This window comes from Neophocaena asiaeorientalis, unplaced genomic scaffold, assembly GCF_003031525.2.
Source record: "Neophocaena asiaeorientalis asiaeorientalis breed wild unplaced genomic scaffold, Neophocaena_asiaeorientalis_V1.1 scaffold91, whole genome shotgun sequence".
NCBI classification, from domain to species: domain Eukaryota; kingdom Metazoa; phylum Chordata; class Mammalia; order Artiodactyla; family Phocoenidae; genus Neophocaena; species Neophocaena asiaeorientalis.
The window spans coordinates 5,153,415-5,164,169 of record NW_020173198.1 but is presented as its reverse complement, the minus strand read 5'-3'; positions in this window follow the sequence as shown (position 1 = coordinate 5,164,169).

The window sequence follows — 10,755 nt, the reverse complement described above, 5'->3', positions numbered from 1 at the left end:
AGGGGGGGCCCCCGGCCAAAAAAAAAAAAAAAAAAAAAAAATGAACATGAGGCAAACTATATCAGTGCTAGATACCAGGTAAAGCATAGGAGGGGCAGACATAGAAGTGTGTAATTTCTGCCACAATACCACATTTTTAAGGTTTTTTGGTTTTGTTTTTTTGGTCACTCAGTGGTGGGTGGCCATCTGGTGATTATTACTGTTGGAAATATGCTAAGAATAAAAGTAGCAGTTCATCAGTTAGTAGCAATTTTTCTATTAAGAAAAGGTTGAAACTGACAATTCATGAAATTTTGAACCCCCTGAATTGAACTGATATTTTGGAAGGATTTCAATTTGGCTTCATCAAATTAATCAGATTCAAAAAGAATCCAATCCAAGAATCCAAAGAATCTTGGCTTTATTGGAGTCAGAATCTCAGGCTAAAGAACAGACTTCCTGTCATGCAATCAATCATTACCTCTTGTAATTACTCTGGGAAATGTTATTTTTCTATATCTAGTGTGTATTTCTTAATTTAATAATATATATTTAAATAAATTATTAATTGGCTTTGGAAATATAAATTTAATAAATATCAATTTACAAAATCACATTGATGATTAATTTTATTTATTTTTATATATATATTTTTTGGCTGCATTGGATCTTCGTTGCTGCGCACGGGCTTTCTCTAGTTGTGGCGAGTGGGGGCTACTCTTAGTTGCGGTGCGTGGGCTTCTCATTGCAGTGGCTTCTCTTTGTTGTAGAGCACGGCCTCTAGGCGTGCAGCCTTCAGTAGTTGCAGCACGTGGGCTCAGTAGTTGTGGCTCACGGGCTCTAGAGCGCAGGCTTAGTAGTTATGGTGCATGGGCTTAGCTGCTTCACGGCATGTGGGATCTTCCCGGACCAGGGCTCGAGCCTGTGTCCCCTGAATTGGCAGGCGGATTCTTAACCACTGCACCACCAGGGAAGTCCCTATCTTGTCATTTTAAATGTTTCTAATATCAAAAAACCTAATTAGCACAACTCTTATTATATATAACTGACATAACCTGTTTAAGGTGTATAATCTGTTGATTTGATAGATTTATATATTGCAGTATGATTGCCAGCATTGTGTTAGCCAACATCTCTATCACGTCATGTAATTATTATTTATTTTTGTGGTGAGAACAATTAGGATGTAGTCTGTTAGCAACTTTGAAGTTTATAATACAGTATTGTTGGCTATAAAAAAAAAAGTAAAATAAACACCTACAATTCTTTTCCTTGAGAAAGCAGATGGCCTCTTGAGAAGTACAAATAGATCATCACAGGCATTATGAACACCTTGTAAGTTGGAGGGACAGGGTAGATTGTGGAGCACATGAGGAATATTCCCTTTGAGTCCACTTTTGATATGATGGAAATTGCACTTCAGGTTTCCTTAACCTGGATCTTAGGCTACAGTGTTGATTGGTAAAGGGGACAATTTTATCCAAAAATAGATTGCTATACCTGGTCTCATTGCCAGGAAGAAGGCTAGGCCACACAGGCCTCATTCCCCTTGCTGTTACAGGTAAGGGGAAAAAACAAAGATATATAATTTTCAAATCATTATGGTATTGGTACTAGCAAGGGCAGACAATTAAGTGGAATTGAATAAAATTCCAGAAATGGATCCAAGTATAAGAGTAGTAACAGCTTCAGCATAAATAAATGTGAGAAGGATAGACTTTTCAGTAAGCAGTTTGAGAGAACTGGATAGCCATTTAAAGTAGCTTTTTTTCACATCTTAAAATTCTAGACAGATTAAATATTTTTTATCCAAAGTTTTGTTTTATTGCATAACTCGTTGATCAGTTTTCCTCCAGCCTTGTAGAATCACCTTTTCTTTACTAGTTTAGGTCTTTATTTTTCAAATCAGACAATTGGAAACCCAGGTCCTCCCTCATTATTTCTTCTTTTTTTTTTTTTGTGGTACGCGGGCCTCTCACTGTTGTGACCTCTCCCGTTGCGGGGCACAGGCTCCGGACACGCAGGCTCAGTGGCCATGGCTCACAGGCCCAGCCACTCTGCGGCATGTGGGATCTTCCCGGACCAGGACACGAACCCGTGTCCCCTCCATCGGCAGGCGGACTCTCAACCACTGCGCCACCAGGGAAGCCCCTTCCTCATTATTTCTGATGGTACTTGTTGAGATCTGTTTATCTTGGTTTACCCCTTTTTGATTTCCTGATGTCCATTCTTGGTGCTGATTTTTCTCTTCTAATCTCACTAGGGTCTCAGTCTTCATAAGCTTTATGACATTTCTCCTAGAACAAATTTTCCTCTCATTTTTCTATGTACAGCATCATCCTTCTTTTCAGTCCTATACCATAGGCTCTTCATCTTTTAAACTGAAATTAAGCATTAAGTTATTTTTCTGAACCAAGAAACAATTCTCCTGTGATGAATTATGCCATTAGGGGGCAGAAGAAGCTACAGTTTGTTCTTTAAAATAGCAACTTTTTTTCCCTCTACAACTTTTAAAAATTACAAACTCAGCTATTACTCAGTAATACAAATGGCCGGTTAACATCTGAAAAAGATGTCACTGATAATAAAATTCCAATAAAACAAAGTTCCATTGCCCTCAGGTGTTTAGAATTACAAGTCCAAAGCCAACCTGATTCTCCATTCTCCCCGCACCTTGACATTTCCACCAGGATTTGTCTATGATGGTTAGTTTTTTCATGAAGTTCACCCAGATCATGATTTACACATTCTCAATTGGAAGGCTTTTAAATTTTGTTTTTAACAAAGTTGTACATAGTTTTAAAAGTCACAAATTGCCTCGAGACTTCACATTCAGTCTCCTGTTCTAACCCATTGCACCCTGACTCCAATTCTTCAGAGGCAATTTCAAGTCTGCTAGTTCTTTCTTTAACAACAAAAGCAAAACCCAAAACCCAAAAATAGAGCATTCGCCTCTTATTTCTTGATTTTCCAGTTTCACGTATTAACTATTACTTTAGCTCTTCCTTGTCCCTACCTGCCCCTTCCCCACCACATATACATCCTCTCCCAGCCTCCAAATAAAAGTTTCACTGTTTGGGCTAAATCGAATGGTGTGTACATTATGATATATTCAGAATCAAGTCATTTGGTATATTAGGATTTCTTATGAAATTTTGTTTTTCCTGGAATTAATAACTGCCTCATTTAAAAATGTGTTTTGTTTCCTATGGATTACCAAAAATGTAAACAACCTCTTGGCATATTCAAATAAATCCTGTTCCTTCGGTTTTATCTTTTTTCTTGTGACAATTCTAGAACCTTCTTTATATCTATTCCTATTTTTAAAAAAATGGGTTCTCTTCTAGGCCTGCTGCACAGCTCTGATCCCACAAGCTTATTTTACTATTCTGGGAATTTTCCTCACCCTCTCACCTGCACTCTATCTTTGTGTTTTCCATCCTGTGTGTTTTCCATCCTGTGTGCCTCTTTCTAGGTTTGTTTCCTCATTTGGGGTGGAGGGCACATGATCTAGTAAATTCCTGAGAGGTAAATTTTTTGAGCTCCTATAATATTAAAAGTGTTTTTACTCCACCCCACATTTGATTTATGGCTTGACAAGGCATAGAATTCTAGGTTGGAAATTATTTTCACTCGTACTTGGAAGCCTTTCTCATGACACAGCTTGGCATTGCTGATAAGGAATTCAAATCCATTCTGACTTCTAATCCATTTGTTTATTTTTCTTTTCTCTCCCAGGAAACTTTTGGGAACATTCTCCTATCCTGGGTGCATTAAAAAGCCCAGTGATGTACATCAATGTATTTTTAATTTATTTTGCTGAGTGCTCTATGAGCCCTTTCAATCTGGAAATGAATGTCTTTCAGTTCTAGAAAACATTCTTTTATTACTTGTGGGACAATATCCCCCCATTCCATTTTTCTCCTGGGACTTATTATTTAGATGTTAGATTTCCTGGACTGATTGTCTAATTTTCTTACCCCTTTTCTCTTATTTTCTATCTATGTTTTTTATGGTGAAGACTCCTCAACATTTCCCAATTTTTATTCCTGCTAGCATATTTTTAATTTCTCAGAATTATTTCTTGTTTTATTCCCTTTTTGTAACATTTTGTTCTTTTTTCATGGATATAATAGGACTTGTGGAGAGACGATAGGTTTTGAGTTTTTTTTTTCTTTTGGTTGGTGTCCCTTGCATTAGAAACTGTGTGTGACGTTTGTCAAGTGGGTTCTGTTGTTCTTGTTGGATCATTTCATTAGGGGAGCCCCAGCTGCTAGTATCTCCCAGACATTTTTCTTGGGCTAGTTTCCCCAAAGAGGAATTTTCCACTCTTCAGAATGGGATAGAGGAGGTAAAATATAATTATGAAGCTTGCTACCAGGAACTTTTGGGGAGCCAGGTAGGCTTCATTCAGTATATAGACTTAGAGTCGATCTTCCTATTCTCATTATAGCACCCCGATGTCCTCAAATCCAGAGGCTTTCTGTTCAGTGGTTCTCACAGGGCTGCATATTGAAATTACCTGGGGGGCTTTAAAAATGCTGAAAACTGGGTGAATGCTACCCTCCAGAGTTTCTGATTTAATGCATCTCCCCAGGGGATTCCAATGTGCAGCCAAGGTTTGGAACCGCTGCTCTAATTGAGCTAGTCTTCATTCTTCTGCAGGATGAGCTGCTGTGTATTCACCCTTCTGGCCCTACCTGCATCCCTGCTTTCAGTAGTATCTGTCACCTATGTATTCTGATTCTTCCTGGGCTTCTATCTTATGAATAGCCTCACTTTGGGCTACTGATTTAGACCTCTGATTTTCTGGTCAGTTTCTACTTTTCCATATGAATTTCACCTTCCAAAAATGTTGCTAGTATTTCTTCTCTTTGTTCTTGTTCATTTGTGCCCCTTTTCTCCCTTTATTATCATTATAGTGAATTTTCAGAAAGAATCAGAAGGAATTATATTCAGTCCACTATGTTTAGCTGGAATCCCTCAATCCGACTCTCTATCATCAATAATATTGTTAAACAATGTCAGCTGGGAGCTTGCCAAGTCCTACAGATTAGCAAAACGTGAGCCTGTAAAATGTCAAAGTTTTCCCCCAAGATTCTATAAATTTCTGGACTTCTCATGTTTTCAAGGCCATTCTAGATTTGTGCCTAGAATCCTTGGTCAACTATATCAACCTAAGTTTTTCCTTTAGATCAGGAACTTTTTCTTCCACTCTTTCCTTATTTCTTCTTCTCTTCCTCCACCTCTTTTATTCTGTTGGTAACTCTGATTCTTTGTAGGGTATAGTTAAGGGATTTGTCTTCCATATACCTTTCCATGAGCTTGTTTTTTAATTAAAAAATTTTATTGAGTTATAATAAAATAAAATATATTAGTTTCAGGTGTATGACATAGTGATTCAATATTTTTATACATTATAAAATTACCACTGCAGTAAGACCAGTTACCATCTGTCACCATGCAAGTTGTTACAATATTATTAACTATATTGCCTATGTGTACATTACATCCCCATGACTTATTTATCTTATAGCTGGAAATTTGTACCTCTTAATCCCCTTCACCTATTTTGTCCATTCCCCCCATCCCCTGTCTGGCAACCATCATTTTTTTTCTCAGTATCTGACTCTGTTTTTGGTTTTTTTGTTTGTTTCTGTTTGGGTTTTTAGATTCCACGTGTAAGTGAAATCATAAGGCATTTATTTTTCTTTGTCTGACTTATTACACTTAGCATAATAACCCTCCATGTGTCTATCCATATTGTCACAGCTGGCAAGATTTCATTCTTTTTTATGACTGAGTACTATTCCATTGTGTGTGTGTGTGTGTGTATATATATATATATACCACATTTTCTTTATCCATTCATCTATTGATGGGCACTAGGTTGCTTCCATATCTTGGCTGTTGTAAATAAAGCTTCAGTGCATGTAGGGGTACATATATCTTCTTGAACTCGTGTTTTTGCCTTCTTTGGATAAATACCCAGAAGTGGAATTTCCAGATCATACGGTAGTTCTATTTTTAATTTTTTGAGGAACTTCCATATTTTCTATAGTGGCTGCACCAAGTTACATTCCCACCAACAGTGCATGAGTGTTCTCTTTTCTCCACATCCTCACCAATACTTGTTATTCTTGTCTTTTTGATAATATCCATTCTGATAGATATGAGGTAGTATCTCATTGTGGTTTTGATTTACATTTCCTTGGTGATTAGTGATGTTGAGCACCTTTTCATTTGCCTCTTGACCATCTGTATGTCTTCTTTGGAAAAATGTCTATTCAGGTCCTTTGCCCATTTTTTATCAGGTTTTTTTTTTAAATACTGATTTGTATGAGCTGTTTGTCATTTTGGAATTAGCCCCTTGTTGGTTCACATTGTTGGCAAATATTTTCTCCCAGTCTGTAGGCTGTCTTTTCATTTTGCTAATGGTCTTATTTGCTGTGCAAAAGCTTTTAAGTTTGATTAGGTCCCATTGGCTATACCACTTTTTGTTGATCCATCAATTGATGGGCATTTGACTTATCGCTCCTTTTTGGCTAGTATGAATAATGCTGCTATTGAACATTCATGTGCAAGTTTTTTGGTGGATGTATATTTTCAATTCTCAGTCTTGTGTATTTGCTGGGTTACGTGCCGAATTGTTTTCCAAAACAGCTGTACCATTTTATGTTCCCACCAACAGTGTGAGAATTCCAATTTCTCTACATTCTCCTCAGCACTTGTTATTGTCCATCTTCTTGTTTATAGCCATCCTGGTGGATGTAAACTGATATTTCATTGTGGTTTGGATTTGCATTTCCCTCACTCCTGATGATATTAAGCATTTTTCATGTGCTTATTGGCAATTTGCATATCTTTTGGGGAGAAATATCTATTCAGATTCCCTGCCCAACTTTTTCTTGGGCTATTTGTCTTTCCTCTGTTGAGTTGTAAGAGTCCTTTGTATAGTCTGGATCCAAGTCCCTTATCAGATATACAGTTTGCAAATATTTTCTCCCAGTCTTTGGGTTGTCTTTTTATTTCTGCTATGGTGTCTTTTGAAGCACAACAGTTTTTAATTTTGATGATGTCCAATTTATCTTATGTTTTCTTTTGTTAATTTTTGTGTCACGTCAAAGAAAACTTGCTTAATCTAAGGTCATGAAGATCTACTCCTACATTTTCTTCCAAGAATTTTATTATTTTACCTCTTACGCTGAGGTCTATGATGCATTTTGAGTTAATTTTGGCCTATGGAAGGAGGTAGGGGTCCAAATTCATTCTCTTGCATCTGGATGTTCACTTGTCCTAGCACCATTTGTTGGAAGACTACTCTTTCCCCGTTGAATCTTGACACATTCTCCAAAATCAATTGCCCATAAATGTGAAGGTTTATATCTGGATTCTTAACTCTATACTATTGATAATATGTGCTTATCCTTAAGCCAGTACCACATTATAGTAAGTTTTTAAATTGGGAAGTGTGAGTCCTCCCACTTAGTTCTTTTAAAATATAACTTTTTGGCTATTCTGAGTCCCTGACATTTCCATATGAATTTTAGGATTAGTTTGTCCATTTCTGCAAAAAAAAAAAAAAAGGGAGTTGGAATTTTGATAGGGATTACATTGAATCTGTAGATTTCTCTTGATAGTATTGCCATCTTGATAATATTAAGTCTTCCAGTCCATGAACAGTGGATATCTTTCCATTTATTTATATCTTCTTTAATTTCTTTCAGCAACGTTTTGTGGTTTTCAGTGTACAAGTTTTGTGCATCCTTGGTTAAATGTATTCCTAAGTATGTTTTTTCATGCTATTGTAAATGGAATTGCTTTCTTAATTAGATTTTGGTTGTTCATTATTAGTGTATAGAACTACAATAGATTTGTATATATTGATCTTGTATAGTACAGTATTCTTGAGTGAGCTTTGATCATTTTTGTCTTTCCAGGAATTTGTCTAATTTATCTAAGCTGTAAAATTTATCAACATAAAGTTATCATAATATTCTCCATTATCCTTTTTAATATCCATAAATCTGGAGTGTTATCTCTCTCATCCCTGATATTGGTAATTTGTGTCTTCTCTTTCTTTTTTCCTGATCAGTACGGCTAGAAATTTATTAATTTTATCGATCTTGAAAATATCCGGGTTTTTTTCATTGATTTGTCTATATTTTCAGTTTTCTATTTCATTGATTTCTGTTCTAATATTTATTATTTCCTTTCTTTTGTTTACTGTGTGTTTCGTTTGCTCCTTTTTCTCTAGTTTCTTAAGGTAATAGCTAAAGTTATGTAGTTGTGATCTTTCTTTTCTAAAATATTCACTTAGTATTACAAGTTTCCATTTAAATATTCCATTAGTTGCATTCAACACATTTTTATATGTTGTGTTTTCATTTTCATTCAGTTCAAAATTCTTTCTAATTTCCTTTTTGATTTCTCCTTTCACCCATGGGTTATTTGGAAGTGAGTTTTTAAATATTTTTTCCACATCTTTATTGGAGTATAATTGCTTTACAATGTTGTGTTTGTTTCTGCTGTACAACAAATTGAATCAGCTATATGCATACATATATCCCCATGTCCCCTCCATCTTGAGCCTCCCTCCACACTCCTTATCCCATCCCTCTAAGTCATCACAAAGCATCAAGTTGATCACCTTGTGCTATGCAGCAGCTTCCCACCAGCCATCCATTTTACAGTTGGTAGTGTATATATGTCAGTGCTACTCTCTCACTTCATCCCAGCTTCCCCTCCCCCCGCTGTGACTCAAGTCCATTCTCTATGTCTGTATCTTTATTCCTGCCCTGCCACTAGGTTCATCAGTACCACTTTTTTAGATTCCATGTATATGCGTTAGCATACGGTATTTGTTTTTCTCTTTCTGACTTACTTCACTCTGTATGACAGACTCTAGGTTCATCCACCTCATTACAAATAACTCAATTTCATTCATTTTTATGGCTGAGTAATATTCCATTGTATATATGTGCCACATCTTCTTTATCCATTCATCTGTTGATGGACATTTGGTCGCTTCTATGTCCTGGCTATTGTAAATAGAGCTGCAATGAACATTGTGGTGCATGTATCTTTTTGAATTATGGTTTTCTCAGGGTATATGCTCAGTAGTGGGATTGCTGGGTCATATGGTAATTCTATTTTAGTTTTTTAAGGAACCTCCATACTGTTCTCCATAGTGGCTGTATCAATTTACATTCCCACCAACAATTCAGGAGGGTTCCCTTTTCTCCACACCCTCTCCAGCATTTTTTTAAATTAAATTTATTTAATTAATTAATTTATTTTTGGCTGCATTGGGTCTTCATTGCTGTGCACAGGCTTTTTCTGGTGCTGCGAGTGGGGGCTACTTTTCGTTGCGGTGCCCTGGCTTCTCATTGCGGTGGCTTCCCTTGTTGCTGAGCACAGGCTCTAGGTGTGCGGGCTTCAGTAGTTGTGGCATGCAGACTCACTAGTTGTGGCTCATGGGCTTAGTTGCTCCACAGCATGTGGGATCTTTGCGGACCAGGGATCGCACCCATGTCCCCTGCATTGGCAAGTGGATTCTTAACCACGGCACCAACAGGGAAGTCGAGCCAGCATTTGTTGTTTCTAGATTTTTTTTTTTTTTTGCTGTACGCGGGCCTCTCACTGTTGTGGCCTCTCGCGTTGCGGGGCATAGGCTCCAGACGCGCAGGCTCAACGGCCATGGCTCATGGCCCAGCCGCTCTGCAGCATGTGGGATCTTCCCAGACCGGGACACAAACCTGTGTCCCCTGCGTCAGCAGGTGGACTCTCAACCACTGCACCACCAGGGAAACCCCCATGTTTCTGGATTTTTTGATGATGGCCATTCTGACCAATGTGAGGTGATACATCATTGTGGTTTTGATTTGCATATCTTAGTGACATTTTTACTTCTTCTTTTCCAGTTTGTATTCCTTTTATTTCTTTTTCTTCTCTGATTGCTGTGGCTAGGACTTCCAAAACTATGTTGAATAATAGTGGCAAGAGTGGACATCCTTGTCTCATTCCTGATCTTAGAGGAAATGCTTTCAGTTTTTCACCATTGAGAATGGTGTTTGCTCTGGGTTTGCTGTACTTGGTTTTTATTATGTTGAGGTAGGTTCCCTCTATGCCCAGTTTCTGGAGAGTTTTTATCGTAAATTGGTGTTGAATTTTGTCAAAAGCTGTGAGCTTGAGTTGCTATAAACTTCCCTCTTAGAACTGCTTTTGCTGTATCCCATAGGTTTTGGATCATCATGTTTTCATTCTTATTTGTTTCTAGGTATTTTTTAAATTTCTTCTTTGATTTCTTCAATGATCTCTTGGTTATTTAGCAGCACACTGTTTAGCCTCCATGTATTTGTGTTTTTTTTTTTTACAGTTTTTTTCATCTGTAATTGATTTCTAATCTCATAGCATTGTGGTTGGAAAAGATGCTTGATACCATTTCAATTTTCTTAAATTTTCCAAGGCTTGATTCATGACCCAAGATGTGATCTATTCTGGAGAATGCTCTGTGTGCACTTGAGAAGGAAGTGTATTCTTCTGCTTTCGGATGGAGTGTCCTATAAATATCAATTAAGTCTATCTGGTCTATTGTGTCATTTAAAGTTGTGTTTCCTTATTTATTTTCTGTCTGGATGATCTATTAGTGTAGGTGGGGTGTTAAAGTCCCCCACTGTTATTGTGGTACTGTGGATTTCTCCTTTTATGGCTGTTAGCGTTTGCTTTATATATTGAGGTGCTCCTATGTTGGGTGCATAAATATTTATAATTGTT